Source organism: Coffea arabica, chromosome 11c (genome assembly GCF_036785885.1).
Source record: "Coffea arabica cultivar ET-39 chromosome 11c, Coffea Arabica ET-39 HiFi, whole genome shotgun sequence".
In the NCBI taxonomy this organism is placed as follows: domain Eukaryota; kingdom Viridiplantae; phylum Streptophyta; class Magnoliopsida; order Gentianales; family Rubiaceae; genus Coffea; species Coffea arabica.
In genome coordinates, this window is record NC_092330.1 from 21092362 (window position 1) to 21109652 (window position 17291).

Genomic DNA, 17291 nt, shown 5'->3' on the forward strand with positions numbered 1-17291 from the left:
CAAAGGCATATGGTAGCTAAAACATTCCTCTATATTTCATCAGAAGACACCAACATCCAAATCCAAAGTAATTCCAGTCAAAATAGCCAAATACAAACGCAGTTCTGCCATCCTGATCAACCCAGAACAGCCACAGTAAAATCGACATATCTCACTCTACACTAATCCAAATGACCTGAAATTTTTCAGGCACCTCAAACACATCAATACCTACAACTTTCATGTTTTAAGAAAAATCCAATTCGGCCTCTAACCCTATGATCCAAAACCGGACAGAATAAGGGGTGATAAAACCCTAACTTTCCACAATTCAATCCAAACCCAAAATTGGTTGCAATTATCACTAATTCACACCTACTAGAGTCTTTCCCCCTCATTATCAACCATCATAGATGACCACAACATCACATTCATATTGAACCAGAAAATTCCTCAAAAATATAAAAACTTCACCAAATCATTTCAAATCATGAAATAAATCACAAATATCATCACTTTAGCCACTACTAAGCATAACTTAAGCATCATTAGGTGTAGGAGTATGTTCAATCATCACTTACCTAGTATACAAGAGAAGAGGAGTTGTAAACCACCTTAGCTCTTCCAAAAACTTCACCAAACTCACCACTAACACCAAATGGAAAGGTTGTATGGAGTAGAAACTAGTTTAGGCAATTAGTTTGGATGATTTGAGCTAGTTGAAAGCTTGAAATTTGAAGAAGTTTTCTTCCTTATTGGCAAGAGAGAGGGCCGGCTATGGAGGAGGTAAGAAATGGTGATTTTTGTGCAATTTTTAAGATATTTAACCATTTTGGTCAAAAGTCAAAAACATGAATAGTAAATCATAAAGTATAACCAATAAGAGAGTGACACTTGTCACCTCTTAAATGCATTCTTATCTTTCTTTTTCCTCTCCCATCAATCAAATCCCACTCTCTACTTATCTCTTAACACCCGATAAATTTCACACAGTATCCGAAACTTAACCTTATTGGCCGAATTTTTTCGAACTTTTCGCACTAGTGGGTCCCACGTCCAATATATATTCTTAATTTTTCAAAAACTCTCCAATACTAGAAAAATCATCTAAAAACTATAACTACTCATAAAACCCACCAAGAAAATATTCCTATGCCAGAAAACGCAGAAAACATGCCATTAAAGGGTTTAACCCTAGGAAAATTTATTAGGGTTTTACGGGTTCTCACACTCTCTCCCACTTAGGACAATTTCGTCCTCGAAATTAATTCGTTGGTCAAAGCGTACCTTCAAAACCTGCCGAAGGGTCAATCGCCTCCTGTTGACCCATTGCATACACTCTTGCTGGCCCTTTAGGTCGATTGTCCCCTGCATGTGACGGCTTAGTTGTGGTCCCTTCAGTCGGTGGCTTAAGTCCTTCCTTTTTCATCTTAGGACACCGGGCAATCAGGTGTTCGGTGCTACCACATTTGAAACATTTGCGTACCGAACTATTCTTCCAGCAATTTTCATCGGTGTGATTGCCCCCACAGAAACCACAGGTTGACTTGGCGGCTGTACTTGCCCCTCCACGCTGGACACTCCTCGGCCCTTCTTGCACTACCTGACCCCGCACAAAGTTCTTCGGGGTCCCTGCAGGTCGTGGACCATCCGTACCTTTATTTATCTTGGCAGGTGCCTCGTTTCGCGAGTTTTGTCCGACCATGGAATCATTTGAGCTAGGTTGCCTCCTTTTCCGATCGTGGAAGGCCTTAACCTGTCCTCTGGCAGTCTCAATCCGCTGTGCTTTTTCTAGCGCTTGGCTAAACGTGTTCAACTGAGCAGCTGCTAGCGATTCCTGGATTTCCACATTTAAACCTTGAACGAATCGACAGATTCGTTTCTGCTCCGTTAACACCAGCTCTGGGGCAAAGCGAGAAAGTTTAGTGAACTGAGTTTCGTACTCCGCCACGCTAGATGCACCTTGACGCAGGTGGATGAAATCATCTTCCCGTTTCTCTTGCACGATGGGCGGCAAGCACTTCTCATTAAATTCTCGGGTAAAATTGATCCAGGTCCAGGGGGTTTGTTCGCGCTCCCATTTAGTTTTAATCACGTTCCACCAGGCTCGAGCGGCTCCTTCAAACTGGAACACAGCAAAAGATATCTGCCGCTCTTCCGAATACCTAAGCGCGGCAAATATATCGAGCATACGGTCCATCCAAGTTTCTGCTAAATCAGGATTAGGTCCTCCTATGAACTTAGGAGGTGCAAATTTTTGGAACCGTTCTAAGGCACGGTCCTCGCCCTCATGATTATGTCCCGGATTATGTCCAGGATTCCCAGTACTGCTTCCTTGACCTTGGGGATTTGCCATGCGTTCTAACAGATCGGCCATCCGCTGGATGGCTGTAGCTATTTGATCCGGCCCGTTTCCATTATTTCCTTCAGAGCCTTGTCCTAGCCCTCTAGCTCCACTTGGACCACTGGAGTCCATCTAGTGTACAAGTCTATAATTCGGAACAATACGTATACTTATTATCCAGACTATGAGCAAAAGAAGAGACACAAAACTTACACACAAAAGATAAGTTCAAAATTCTATTCAAATATATACACGTATTTACAAAGTCACACCAAAAGATTTACACATTACCCGACCTCCAGTCGGTACAAAACCCAATATACACGAGCACTCCGGCTCCAAAATCTAGTTAGTCGGCCAAGTAACAAAAGGAATTAGCCGAATTAGTTCTAACAAAAGTCATACACTAGCTAAACAAAAGTACAAAAGCGACCCTAATCGCCTCTCCTAGGGCCCAGGTTCCCAACAGAACCTAACGTGTCCACCTCGTCCATCCTCTCTGGACCGGTGGCCCGTGGCGGTGCCTCTGCGGCTAGATCTAAAAGGAGCTCGCAGTCGACAGACATACTCCGAGCCCTATCCCTCAGCTGCCTCTTCATAGCGAAGAGGTGCTGGTGTGTGTCCTGAAGCTGACGGTGCAAAGCATCCGTCCTCTCCCTCTCCTCTCGGAGACCCTGCTCCAAGTCCCTAATACGCATCGCCTGCCCAAGGCCAACCTCTCTAGCCTCGTCTAGCTGTCTAAGCAGGCTGCGTCGCTCGTCGTCCACAGCCAGGACGACCTCGTCAGGGTAACAGTATGTGTACCAACATCCACAAGGTCGGTGCGCCACCTGACCAAAAGGGGAGTATAGTGTATATGGCTCTCCAAGTCTCTGCCGATAGCGGATCGCCCGCTTACGCAGCACTCGATCCTCTACGCCTCTCGAACTAGGAAATCTCGGTCCCACGCCACTGGGTCCCGCACCACTCGAACCGCTCGGATACATACCTACAAAACATTAAGTCGTCCGTCAACCGGCATTTCAGCTTAAAAGATATCATTCAACTTAAAATGGTCAAATATGCCTAGTGCCTATCGCGTATATCCCACTTGCCCAAGTCCTCTAACCTAGGCGCTCTGATACCAACTGTGACGACCCCACTTCTCCCAAGGGCGAACCCAAGGGTATCGGCGGGCCGCCTGCCTAGCTCGCGCCAGGACTCAAAATTTAAAACAATAAAACTAGATAAATCGAAAGAGCACTATATACAATATATACAATCCCAAAAGTTATATTTACATCTTCAAAAGTCTCGAGTCAAACCACTCTAATACACTATAACCACAACCAGCAGAAGATAGACCCTAAGAAGGGTCCTTATACAAACCACAAAAACAAAAACAAACATCCTAACTGTTCAACTATTACAAGCCAATCTAACTATACTAGCATACGAGCCAAAAGTCCCCGCGTCGGCCCCTGCTAAGGAAAACAAAAGGAAAGGGGTAAGCTATATGCTTAGTAAGTAAACAGGGGCGAAAGCATAAATTTCACGTAACAACAGTTACACAGTCAGAGTAAAGCAAAAGCAAAAAAGTAACATCACATAATAAGGATGCAGGTGGCTCCAAAGCCAATTCATATGCCATGCGTGATCTTCTGCCGACACTCCGTCGACCACACTCAATGGTCCGTAGAACTTCACTTGTACACCCACCGACACCTTATCACCCTCACTGGCCAGTCACCTCACAAACTTGCCCGGGCGAACGAAATCACAAACTTGAGCTTGAGTCACAAGCTCGGGTCACAAACTTGGTCACCTTCTCGGTGAACCGGATTCACAAAATTGGTTCATAACATGAACCTACAAACTTGGTGACCTCAGACTAAGTTGGACTGACTTCGACCAAGCCCTAACTGGCTAGAATAGTCCATACAGGTCTTAGATCGGGCCCACGAACTCACAAACTTTGCAAACTTCACAAACTTTACTCGAAAGTCGCCCCGAGCCACAAGTTCAAGGGTTTTGGTTCCAAAAGGTTCATATACATATGCCAAGTACAATTATACATTCAAATTAGGGATTAGGTCGAGTGCGATAAAGTACACCCTCGCCTAAGTACCCTTTTCACATATCTCAAACACATAGCAAAGAAAACACACCAAACTGGCCTGAATACTTACTCAGAAACTGAAATAGCAAAAGTACGAAGTCGGATCGAAATGAACAGCTAGTAGTGGGCCCCACCAGTTCCGCCCAACTCACCACCGTCTGAAATAGAAGATTGTGTCACATAATATCGCAAATGGCTACTATCGTGCCTAAAACAAGCAAAACGGCAAAACGACACGCGCGCACGTAAATATGACGGACGGAAACGGAAACGGCCGTTAGCGGAAACGGCAGATTTGACACTCATTTCTAGTTTACTCATAAGTTGAGCTATGAATATCGGATTAAGGCGTATGAGACGCCATATCGAAGCTTAAAGGATGAACAACAATTGTTATGAAGACATCCAGAACTGAAATTGGAGGCTTCAGTCCCAAATGAATCAAACACAATCACGTACAAAATCTGGCCAATGTACAAATGGTCAGTTTTGGGTGCAAACTGTTTTCTATGCTACACATGGTCAAAAGAGCTGAAAATTGGCATTTAGATGGTTCATTCCAAATGGAACAACTTTCATGAAGGTCGGCAATCCAAATTCGGAACGGAAATTGGTCATCAGGACCAAAACAGATCTGACCAGAAAATGGTCATTTTCACGGGCAGGCCTTGTTTGCTCGGCCATATCTCAGGTTTTATAAATCCGATTCATGAAATTCCAAGGGCGTTAGAAAGCTCTGATATAGGGCTATAAGTTTGGTGTTTTGGTCGCAAGCCCAAACAGCTTGTAACCCAGTCAAATGTGAAGCCAAAGTTCCAGTCGTAAACTGTCCGGATATAAGAACAGTCCTGACATGAATTCTTATTTCGATCATAACTAGAGCTACGGGACTCGGATTTTGACGCACTTTATAGCGTTTCGAAACTGTGACCAAGATCTACATTTCTTATGAAGGAATCGACACCCAGATCGTACTCTATCAAAATCGAAAAGTCACGGTCAGAAACTTTCCAAAAACGTAACAGAATTTGACGGTCAAAACAGGTCTGAGTATTTCATTTATAACTCAGGATATACCAATCAGTTTAACCCGAAATTTTACAGGAATATCCAAGACTTAAGGGGCTACAATGTTGAAGAAGGAAACTTTGTCCAATTTTGAATGTAACAAGGTCAAAAATGCAAGACACTATACCAGAATCGCAAAACAGGATCACAAACCGTATTTGACCTCAATATGTGGTAATGGCACCAAATTCACTACAGTTATCGGATGGGGGTGTAATACCCACCATTTCGAAGCTAAGAAATAGGGCTACAACAATGTAGAAGGCCACTCAGTCCAAATCCTAGCACAACTAGGTCAAATATGCAAAATACGAAACCAGAATTACCAAAACAGGTTTGCAAATCACATAATGCTGTAATGAGTCCAACTCAGTCTATACAAGTCCAAATGCATTGATTCCAAAGGCATATGGTAGCTAAAACATTCCTCTATATTTCATCAGAAGACACCAACATCCAAATCCAAAGTAATTCCAGTCAAAATAGCCAAATACAAACGCAGTTCTGCCATCCTGATCAACCCAGAACAGCCACAGTAAAATCGACATATCTCACTCTACACTAATCCAAATGACCTGAAATTTTTCAGGCACCTCAAACACATCAATACCTACAACTTTCATGTTTTAAGAAAAATCCAATTCGGCCTCTAACCCTATGATCCAAAACCGGACAGAATAAGGGGTGATAAAACCCTAACTTTCCACAATTCAATCCAAACCCAAAATTGGTTGCAATTATCACTAATTCACACCTACTAGAGTCTTTCCCCCTCATTATCAACCATCATAGATGACCACAACATCACATTCATATTGAACCAGAAAATTCCTCAAAAATATAAAAACTTCACCAAATCATTTCAAATCATGAAATAAATCACAAATATCATCACTTTAGCCACTACTAAGCATAACTTAAGCATCATTAGGTGTAGGAGTATGTTCAATCATCACTTACCTAGTATACAAGAGAAGAGGAGTTGTAAACCACCTTAGCTCTTCCAAAAACTTCACCAAACTCACCACTAACACCAAATGGAAAGGTTGTATGGAGTAGAAACTAGTTTAGGCAATTAGTTTGGATGATTTGAGCTAGTTGAAAGCTTGAAATTTGAAGAAGTTTTCTTCCTTATTGGCAAGAGAGAGGGCCGGCTATGGAGGAGGTAAGAAATGGTGATTTTTGTGCAATTTTTAAGATATTTAACCATTTTGGTCAAAAGTCAAAAACATGAATAGTAAATCATAAAGTATAACCAATAAGAGAGTGACACTTGTCACCTCTTAAATGCATTCTTATCTTTCTTTTTCCTCTCCCATCAATCAAATCCCACTCTCTACTTATCTCTTAACACCCGATAAATTTCACACAGTATCCGAAACTTAACCTTATTGGCCGAATTTTTTCGAACTTTTCGCACTAGTGGGTCCCACGTCCAATATATATTCTTAATTTTTCAAAAACTCTCCAATACTAGAAAAATCATCTAAAAACTATAACTACTCATAAAACCCACCAAGAAAATATTCCTATGCCAGAAAACGCATAAAACATGCCATTAAAGGGTTTAACCCTAGGAAAATTTATTAGGGTTTTACGGGTTCTCACACTCTCTCCCACTTAGGACAATTTCGTCCTCGAAATTAATTCGTTGGTCAAAGCGTACCTTCAAAACCTGCCGAAGGGTCAATCGCCTCCTGTTGACCCATTGCATACACTCTTGCTGGCCCTTTAGGTCGATTGTCCCCTGCATGTGACGGCTTAGTTGTGGTCCCTTCAGTCGGTGGCTTAAGTCCTTCCTTTTTCATCTTAGGACACCGGGCAATCAGGTGTTCGGTGCTACCACATTTGAAACATTTGCGTACCGAACTATTCTTCCAGCAATTTTCATCGGTGTGATTGCCCCCACAGAAACCACAGGTTGACTTGGCGGCTGTACTTGCCCCTCCACGCTGGACACTCCTCGGCCCTTCTTGCACTACCTGACCCCGCACAAAGTTCTTCGGGGTCCCTGCAGGTCGTGGACCATCCGTACCTTTATTTATCTTGGCAGGTGCCTCGTTTCGCGAGTTTTGTCCGACCATGGAATCATTTGAGCTAGGTTGCCTCCTTTTCCGATCGTGGAAGGCCTTAACCTGTCCTCTGGCAGTCTCAATCCGCTGTGCTTTTTCTAGCGCTTGGCTAAACGTGTTCAACTGAGCAGCTGCTAGCGATTCCTGGATTTCCACATTTAAACCTTGAACGAATCGACAGATTCGTTTCTGCTCCGTTAACACCAGCTCTGGGGCAAAGCGAGAAAGTTTAGTGAACTGAGTTTCGTACTCCGCCACGCTAGATGCACCTTGACGCAGGCGGATGAAATCATCTTCCCGTTTCTCTTGCACGATGGGCGGCAAGCACTTCTCATTAAATTCTTGGGTAAAATTGATCCAGGTCCAGGGGGTTTGTTCGCGCTCCCATTTAGTTTTAATCACGTTCCACCAGGCTCGAGCGGCTCCTTCAAACTGGAACACAGCAAAAGATATCTGCCGCTCTTCCGAATACCTAAGCGCGGCAAATATATCGAGCATACGGTCCATCCAAGTTTCTGCTAAATCAGGATTAGGTCCTCCTATGAACTTAGGAGGTGCAAATTTTTGGAACCGTTCTAAGGCACGGTCCTCGCCCTCATGATTATGTCCCGGATTATGTCCAGGATTCCCAGTACTGCTTCCTTGACCTTGGGGATTTGCCATGCGTTCTAACAGATCGGCCATCCGCTGGATGGCTGTAGCTATTTGATCCGGCCCGTTTCCATTATTTCCTTCAGAGCCTTGTCCTAGCCCTCTAGCTCCACTTGGACCACTGGAGTCCATCTAGTGTACAAGTCTATAATTCGGAACAATACGTATACTTATTATCCAGACTATGAGCAAAAGAAGAGACACAAAACTTACACACAAAAGATAAGTTCAAAATTCTATTCAAATATATACACGTATTTACAAAGTCACACCAAAAGATTTACACATTACCCGACCTCCAGTCGGTACAAAACCCAATATACACGAGCACTCCGGCTCCAAAATCTAGTTAGTCGGCCAAGTAACAAAAGGAATTAGCCGAATTAGTTCTAACAAAAGTCATACACTAGCTAAACAAAAGTACAAAAGCGACCCTAATCGCCTCTCCTAGGGCCCAGGTTCCCAACAGAACCTAACGTGTCCACCTCGTCCATCCTCTCTGGACCGGTGGCCCGTGGCGGTGCCTCTGCGGCTAGATCTAGAAGGAGCTCGCAGTCGACAGACATACTCCGAGCCCTATCCCTCAGCTGCCTCTTCATAGCGAAGAGGTGCTGGTGTGTGTCCTGAAGCTGACGGTGCAAAGCATCCGTCCTCTCCCTCTCCTCTCGGAGACCCTGCTCCAAGTCCCTAATACGCATCGCCTGCCCAAGGCCAACCTCTCTAGCCTCGTCTAGCTGTCTAAGCAGGCTGCGTCGCTCGTCGTCCACAGCCATGACGACTGTAGACACCAAATTTTGAATAATTTGTATGTGGCATCTACTTCATGATTTTTATTTTAGATCGCTTGCATTTAGTTCATTGTTGTGTGTTTTGCATTTCTAGTTGTTTTTTTTTTAGTTTTAGTCATTTTGCCCTTTTAGTTCGTCTATTCATTTTTGTTTTGTCATTTTAGGTTTTTAATCACTTTTAAGTTTTAGATTTTAGTTTTTAGTTTTTAGTTTTTAAGTTTATAGAGTTTTTAGAAAGAAAAGAAAAATCATTTTAGTCATTTTGTTTTTATTCAATGCTTTCTTGAAAGAAAAATGAAAATGCAAAATCATAAAAAAGAGAAAAGAAGAAATTAATGAAAAAAAAAGGAAAAGAAAAAAAAAGGGAAAATTTGTTCATAAAAATATGTTTAATCTTTGGGCACTTTAGTTATTTTTATTAAGTTATTTTGAGAAAAAGAAGCAAAGAACAAAAAAAATCAAATTGGAAAATTAAAAATGGCCATTTTTGTTTAGTTTCTTTTGTTTAAAATTATTTTTGTTTTGTTATTCTTATTATTACCTGGTTTGTGTAATTTTGTTATTATTGTTATTGTTATTTTATTATTTATATTTTCTGTAATCTTCAAGTTGTTTTCGTAAAAAAAAAAAAAAAAAAAAAAAAAAAAAAAAAAACGTTTGCGGCAGGCAGGCTGCATTTGTTTTTGCAGTTTGCCAAGGACATTTCATGCGTGCCATGGAGGGGCAGGATGAAGGCAGAGGCTGGCCTTCATCCTGACCATTCAGTGGAGGGTTTAAGGAACTTGGAGTTCCATATAAAAGGGCAAAGAAAAGCATCAGCCGCAGGAGGGATTTTTGAGGGAGAGCATCGAGGGGCAAACAGAAAAACTAAGCAAGGGTTTTAGAAAGGGGTTTTCAGGACAAAAACAAGAAAGGAACGGCAAAAGAAAGGGAGAAAAACTAGGGGAGGGGTTTTTACGGCTGGAAGAGGCAGAAAAGGATTGAAGGCTGCGTGGGTTTTGAGAGGAGAGCTGAGAGTCTAAGAGCTTGGAAAGCTATAAACCTGAGAGAGAAAAAGGAGAGCTACGGGAGAGTGACGGGAAGCAAGCAAAACAACGGCAAAAAGAAAGAAACAAAAAGAGGGAAACGGCAGAAAATCTGATCTCCAAGGTTGCAATTTTTCCAGTGAACGGCAGAAAAATTGAACTCCCAAAATCTGGATTCATACGTCTCAACTTCATAGACAACAAAGGTAATCCCTTTTTGCTTCGTGTCTTCAAACAAACTCAGCAGTTGGTATGTTTTTTCCTTTTCCATTAGGCTTTTATACATCTTCAATCTGGTCCACAAGTTCACGGTAGGAAGTGGCAGGTTTGAACATGTTTTGATATATTGTGTTTATCTTGTTTTGATGTGCTGGGTTTGTTGTCGGAGGTTGGGATTGAAAATTGGGAGGTTGTTTGTCAGGAGAATCAGATTTGTTGGGTAGTTATTGATCATGTCCGTTTGGTCTTATGGGCTATTTCTTCATGTTTGTTCTAACGGTAGAGGTGCTGAAAAGTATAGAATTTCTGGACTAGATTTCGCGTGTGGAAGTGTTGGATATTGTTTTGTTGATAGAAATCTAAAAACTCATGATGATGGTTGTTGTGATGTGGTTCATGTTTTGAAATCTATACGACAAAGGTTAGCTGTCGGTCTGATTTGGCATACAACCAAATTTGCATTTGCCGATATGTTCCCTCATCTCTTCGTTAGTTGTTTGCATCTCCATTGTTTCTGTTTTCTTGTTCCCTGGCCTTGCGTGTGATTGCATAGAAGTTTATGATGGGGTCGATAAATTGTAGCAACCAGATTGTTTTCCCAGATTTTCTAAGCGCTTGAAACCAAAGTTTGTTCACTTTCTGCTTTATGGTCTCCCGACAACTCCCTAGTTTGTCATAGTCATAAGCCTGACCTTGTAAATGCCGAAGCATTGGTTGTTACAGGTTTATTTGCTGTATGTTTATGTCCAGTTTCCTCGTTAGAATGGTCTGAGTTTTATGAATAAATTGCTGTGCTAACAACAAAGTGAAGACCACTGATTTCATTCGCTTGTTCCAGATTCGCATGATCCTTTGTGAATAAGTCTTCCAGCACTTTCATAATCTCTAGTTAGTTTTTAGCCTGTCTAAATGTCTAAATTTTGTTTGTTTAGTTTAGAGTTTGAGTGCTTGGTTAGGAAAATCTGATCAAAATTTGTTTTGGACATGAGTTGGCAAACGAAAAATGCAGCAGTTTTTCTTTCATTTTTTTCGACAAGCAAAAAACTGATTTATTGGTTGTTCTTGGCATGATTTTGTTTTGTGAAACTGTATGGTTAATAAGTGCTAGCTATGTTAGTTAGAATCAAATTGAAAATGGTGCGTGAAATTCATTGATGAAATGATGTGATAGTTATGATAAAATGGTTAACACAAATTTTGATTGCTCGAATGAATGGAAAAATTGCAGCAGTTTCGTTCTTCCAAATGTTAGAATTCTTGCCCAGAACTTTGTATGGAATTTTTCTAAATTTTTTGCCTGCTTGGATGATGGTAATGATATAGTTGCTGTTTAGTTTAAAGTTGGGTTTTGGATTTGAAATCTGTTTCCGAAAACAAGTTTATGTTTGAGTTTGGTCTCGATTTGATGAAGGCATAGCAGAAATATGGCAGAGACAATTTTTCTTTCCGAGAGATTGCATGAACCTGCATGAAATGTTTCTGAAAATTGCGCTTTAACCCCCCAAGTCCTTCCTCATTCTACTACAGCCCAAATAATTGGAAATGTCCATCAATTTGATCCTGCGAATGTCTTTTTCATCTCCATTTGAATCCCTATTTGACGAATATGGATTTGTTTGATTATTTGAAGGGCTCCAATGGTTCAATTTCATATCAATTGGTGGTTCCTTGACTTTTGTTTTTTGTGCTATTTGGTTTACTATTAAATTGGTGCATTAATCATTTGTTTAATGGTTTTAGCCCGATTTAGAACCTTTTCCATTCATTAGCTTCACAAGCAAGGGGACGGTATAATTTCTTTTATCTTTTTGTCTCTCCTATGTGATCCAATGTGCTAATTGAGAATTACATGTCTACTTGGCTTCCTTAAATTTGCTTTAATTCCTTTCATTTTAAGTATTTCTTTTATTTATTCATGGGGTATGTGTACACCTCTTGGCTTGTAATAGATAGGGCGTAGCAAATAATTTGGTCCATTTTCCCTTTCCCTTTTGTTTTAGTTAGCAAATGTAATGGTTGCATGCCTATGTGTTATATGTTAAATGCTTTATTAGGATTTTGCATCTAATCGAGCATGCTAAGTGTTACGTGCTACGTGTTTATAAGTGATTCGCATGTCTACTCGTTTTTTTATAGTGTGGATGAATGAAATGGATGAATGTACGTCACCACACTAGTCCAACGCTAGTTGTGGCTTCTTTTATCGTTTCCACTAGTCCAACGCTAGTCGGAATTCATAGGATGGGCTAGTCCAATGCTAGACCCAATAGGTTCTTTTTTTCCTTTTTCATTAAGTGCATGATCACTACATATCACGCATTTTTCCTTAGTTTATCATTTGGTATGTTCCTCAAACCCCTTCCCCTTCACTTTAGGACTTGCATCTCATGCTAGTTAGGATTCATTTGCGTGAAAGTCCCCTTCTGATAAAGGAAACGAGCGAGTGTGGCTACTCGATAGCCTTAGCACGCTAGTTTTGCCTTCTAATCAAAGGGAAAATCAAGTCGAAAAGTTAAGAGTCCACCCCTGTACCCGACTTGTTGCATTCCTCTAGGGTCATACTTTCATTTTTATCACCTACATACTCTCTTAACCACATTTCTTCACATTTCTCAAACCATACTTTTACTACATTTTACCTATCACTTGCTTATTTTCACTTCACAAATGAAATTCCACTTTACCTTATATATCTATTATTCTATTTTCATACACTTGCACACGAAAACACTTGAATTTGTTTTACAATTTCACACAAGCACCTTTATACAATTTCGCACACTTGCACTTGCATTTCTTGCATCTTTCATACACTTTCACACTTGCACGCTTGAATCTCATTTGCATTAATCGACCTCTATGAGGTTTTCCTTTGTTGGCCGCCACAATTCATGTGGTTTGGGACCAAAAGCCTCACAAGAGACATCGTAGAATTTAGGATTGCATTTTTCCTTCCGTTTTGCATTCATATAGTCATATCCAACGTGCGAACATACATTGGGTAGAAAACTAGGAAAGGTAAGGTTAAGTCGCGCAACTAGCCTTGGCTAGGTCAAAGGGGTGCCTTGGATTCTATCCTTGCCTTCCCCTTTGTCAAACGTGACTCCCGAACCTTTTTCTTTGGCTTACGTGGACTAGGAGTCATTTTTAAAAAGGGTTTTACTACTTTGTCTTTAAAAAACACTTTTTGGGTGACTTGGTACACCCCAAATCTATACCAAGTGGCGACTCCGTTTTCATATTTAAAAAACCCTTTTTAAATGTCATTGGGCCAAATCGTCGCTTTCCAAAGTCCCATGGCCTTTTACTTTTCATTTTGCACACGTTCACACCACACTTCACACACCATCACATCACATCGAAAAGTGGGGCGCGACAGTTGGCGACTCCACTGGGGACTTCCTGAGTGGGTCCAAGCATTTGATTTAGCCATTCGTTTCCTTTTTCTACCCTTTTTATGCATTGCATTTGGATATTAGGATTGCATTTTTCATTTTTAGGACCTTTTGTCTTATGTACGTAATCAAACCAATTCCTCGACTTATGAATGTATGTTTGAATGAATGTTTACTTGTTATCTCGCGCTTGCATTGCATTTGGGGGGGTGTGTGTCACCTTTAGAGGCTCGCGTGGTTCTCACCCCTTCCCTCAAATAGGGGAACACTTCATACGTGCATGTTTACTTGCTTTATCCCATTTTATTTTTATTTTCGTGGGCGCCATCCCACACCGCCTTGTAGGACTAGGACCGATTGCCTTGGGTAGGCGGATGGTGTGCTCTGCGCCCATAGCGCTACCTAAGGGATCACTCGAGCCACCGACCAAAGGCCCTGGGAGTGATGACCCTTCGCCTTTAGGTCTGAAGGCTTGGGAACCGAAGCTTATCGAGTCTAGGCATTAGTGAACCCCAGCCTCATGCATCCATGTTAGAATTTTCCTAGGCTAGAGTCAGCCTCACCCTATTTTAAGCACAATAGGCACGAGGGAAGGGGTTCCACCCCTTTTACTTGCTTTATTGTTTTTTTTTTTTTTCTTCTTAATTGCTCCCAATGTGTTATGTGTACTATCAATTGCACTAACCATTCTTTTGTTTTCTTGGATTGCATTCATGTGCCTTAGCAATAAGAGGCCTTTTTGGCACTCTTTTAGTGACTCACCCACTAGATAGCTCACATGTTTAAATTTCAGTTATTGCACTTGATTTCCAATAAATACATTTCATTTTAGACCTTTTTCCCCCCGATGCATTATTTATATCCTTTAGGCAATATCGCTTCAATAAATGGCATCATGCATAAACCATAGAAAGGGAATGCCACATAGGGAATCCCGGGTTTAGGAATAAGCCACCTTGTGTCTCGGATACTTAATCTAACGAGACTTGCATGTTTACAATTTTGCTTAACCTTCGGGGTAAAATTCCAAGGTAAGGTACTAAAAAGTGAATTCTTCCTCAGATGGCTCCATGCCGAATGTTAAACCATATACCTCGTGAGCTGATAGATTGGAAGAACAACATGGCGCATGAGGTGAACCGATTGTTCCCGTACATAGGGCATCTACCGAGTCTTTTGAACATAGCCCCAAACATGGCAATCATTGAAGCACTACTTGAGTATTGGGATCCTAAAGGCTCTGTTTTTCGATTTGGGGAATGCGAGTTAACACTCACTCTAGAAGAGATAGAAGGATTGTTGCAGATGCCTGGGAAGGGAAGCCCTATGGTGTACCCAACTAGTGGCACTAGAGAGCAGTTTTGCAAGTTTCTGGGTTTGGGACGAGCTAGTATGAACCAGCACCCGGACGCAAAATCATGTCCACTGGAGTTCTTGTACGAACGATTTGGGAGAAGGGACTCTTATGATCAACACCATGACGACTTCTTCATTAGCAAAGAGGAGTGGGAAGGAAAGCGAGTCCAAGTCTTTGGACTAGCCTTGACTAGTCTACTTTTATTCCCGCAAAAGCATGGGAAGGTTACCTTTTCAACAATCAACATGATGCAAAGCGTGTTTCTAGGAATTAAGGAGAAGACCCCTACTTTGGTGCCTATCATCATTGCTGATATCTTCACTGCCGTTACTGAATGCCAAAAGAAGAGGGGGTTTTTCTATGCATCCAACCTGGTGCTCCAAATGTGGGCCATGGAACATCTGTCAAAAAGAGCGCTAAATCCATTGGGGTCCTGTCTTCCAACAGCAAACTGGGTCGAGTCGCACCGAGAAAGGGTTAGCAGATACTATCGAATAGCGTCTCCAAGCTTGTTTATTCAGGAATTCAATGCTCTGACTTCGGATAAGATACAGTGGGTTCTCGATTGGACGAAAGTAAGGGATCCAGCCTTCAAGACTACACAATTTGATTTCATTCCGTTAGCAAGCACTAGTGGGTTGGTTATGTACATTCCACAACGAGTTATGAGACAGTTCGGGTACCCGCAGAGAGTGCCAACCATACAAGGAATGGGACGTATCGAAATCAATACAGTTGCTGAATGCCGAAGTATGGTGTTGGAAGCTTGGGGGAATCTGTGTAGTTTGGACAACCTGCATTTGGACCAAGTGAATAAAGAAGAGCCTAGGGTCGTCTTGGAGTACAACGACTGGATCAAATCAATAATAGAACAAGGAAGAGAAAGGGTACCGTCAGTCGCTATTACTTTAGAAGAGCAGAATGAGAAGTTGAGGAGAGAATTGGAAGACCATCAGCTGCAGATCATGGTGGCTGACCAAACATTGGAAACAGCCCGTGCGCAATTGAGAAAAGAGGCAAGGAAGACCGAGAAGTTGGAAAAGGCATTAAGTGCATTTTATAAAATCCAAGATGAAATTCGAAAGCTTAGTATCGGGAGTTCTAGGGAATCCCAACACACTAGACTAGCCAGGCATGAAGATTTTGTAAGAATGGTCAGTCGAACCATCAATGAAGTTGTAAAGAAGGACTGAGTTTATCCATATTTTAATGAGAATTCCTGCTTTTATATTCACTTACAGGTTTGAAAATGGGATTTTACCCCGAAGGTTTGCATCATGCTAGGCCTACCCTTGGCACAAAAGGGCCCCCCAAATAGGACATGCATCCGAATTGTTCAAATAGTTACTAACTCATGTCTTTTTCTTTTTCTTTTTTCCTTTTGAATAAATTGCAGAAATTCAATAACGATTGGTTTATCTAAAGCAGTCTTTTGCATTCTCAGGTAAAATTTCAAAATAGCTTTTCGGAAAAGCCCCATTATTACGCGATCCCGAAGTAAAGCTCAAAGGAATCGTGTAAACATGAATATTCAACCAGAATCATCTGATAAGACTACAGCGACTACACAGCCGGAAGTCACGAGTCCTGGAGTCCAGTTGGCCGAGTTACTTGCTAAGTTTGGGGAAATGGCCTCTGAAATGGCCACCCAAAAGAAATTAATAGATGAGCTTGTCAGTAGCGGGGTACAGCCGGAGCTTCCGCACGTAATACAACTGCAATCTGAACCCTTTGTTATTCCTACAGTTCAAACTACTGTTCCCATGCAAGGTCCACCCGAAGGGACTTTCACCTACCCCACCGTTCATCTGCCATACACTTACCCTCCTAATCCTTCATTTTTCCCTACTCATATGCAAGGCCCACAACCTCAAGTCACTGCAAATATACCACCTGAGACACAAGCTTTTTATTACCCCACCACTGAGCCTTATCTGCCGGACCATTTTATTCAAACCAAACCAGAGGTGGGAGGATCCTCTGCTCCCATTGATGTGAAGTTATTAAAGCGCCTGGACCGTTTCGATGAATTCATGAGGAAGAGTCAGGTGCTGAACAAGCAAGGAGTTTTGGATTACGATGAGCTGTGTCTCTTTCCGAATGTGCAACTACCTGAGGGGTTCAAAACTCCTAAGTTTAACAAGTACGATGGGACGGGTAATCCCAAGACGCACCTCCGACTATTTGCAAACAAATTAGGAAAGCCTGTGGACGATGAAAACTTGCCTCTAAGGTTGTTCCCCGAAAGTCTGGAAGGGGACGCACTTGACTGGTATTCAAATCTGAAACCTGAAG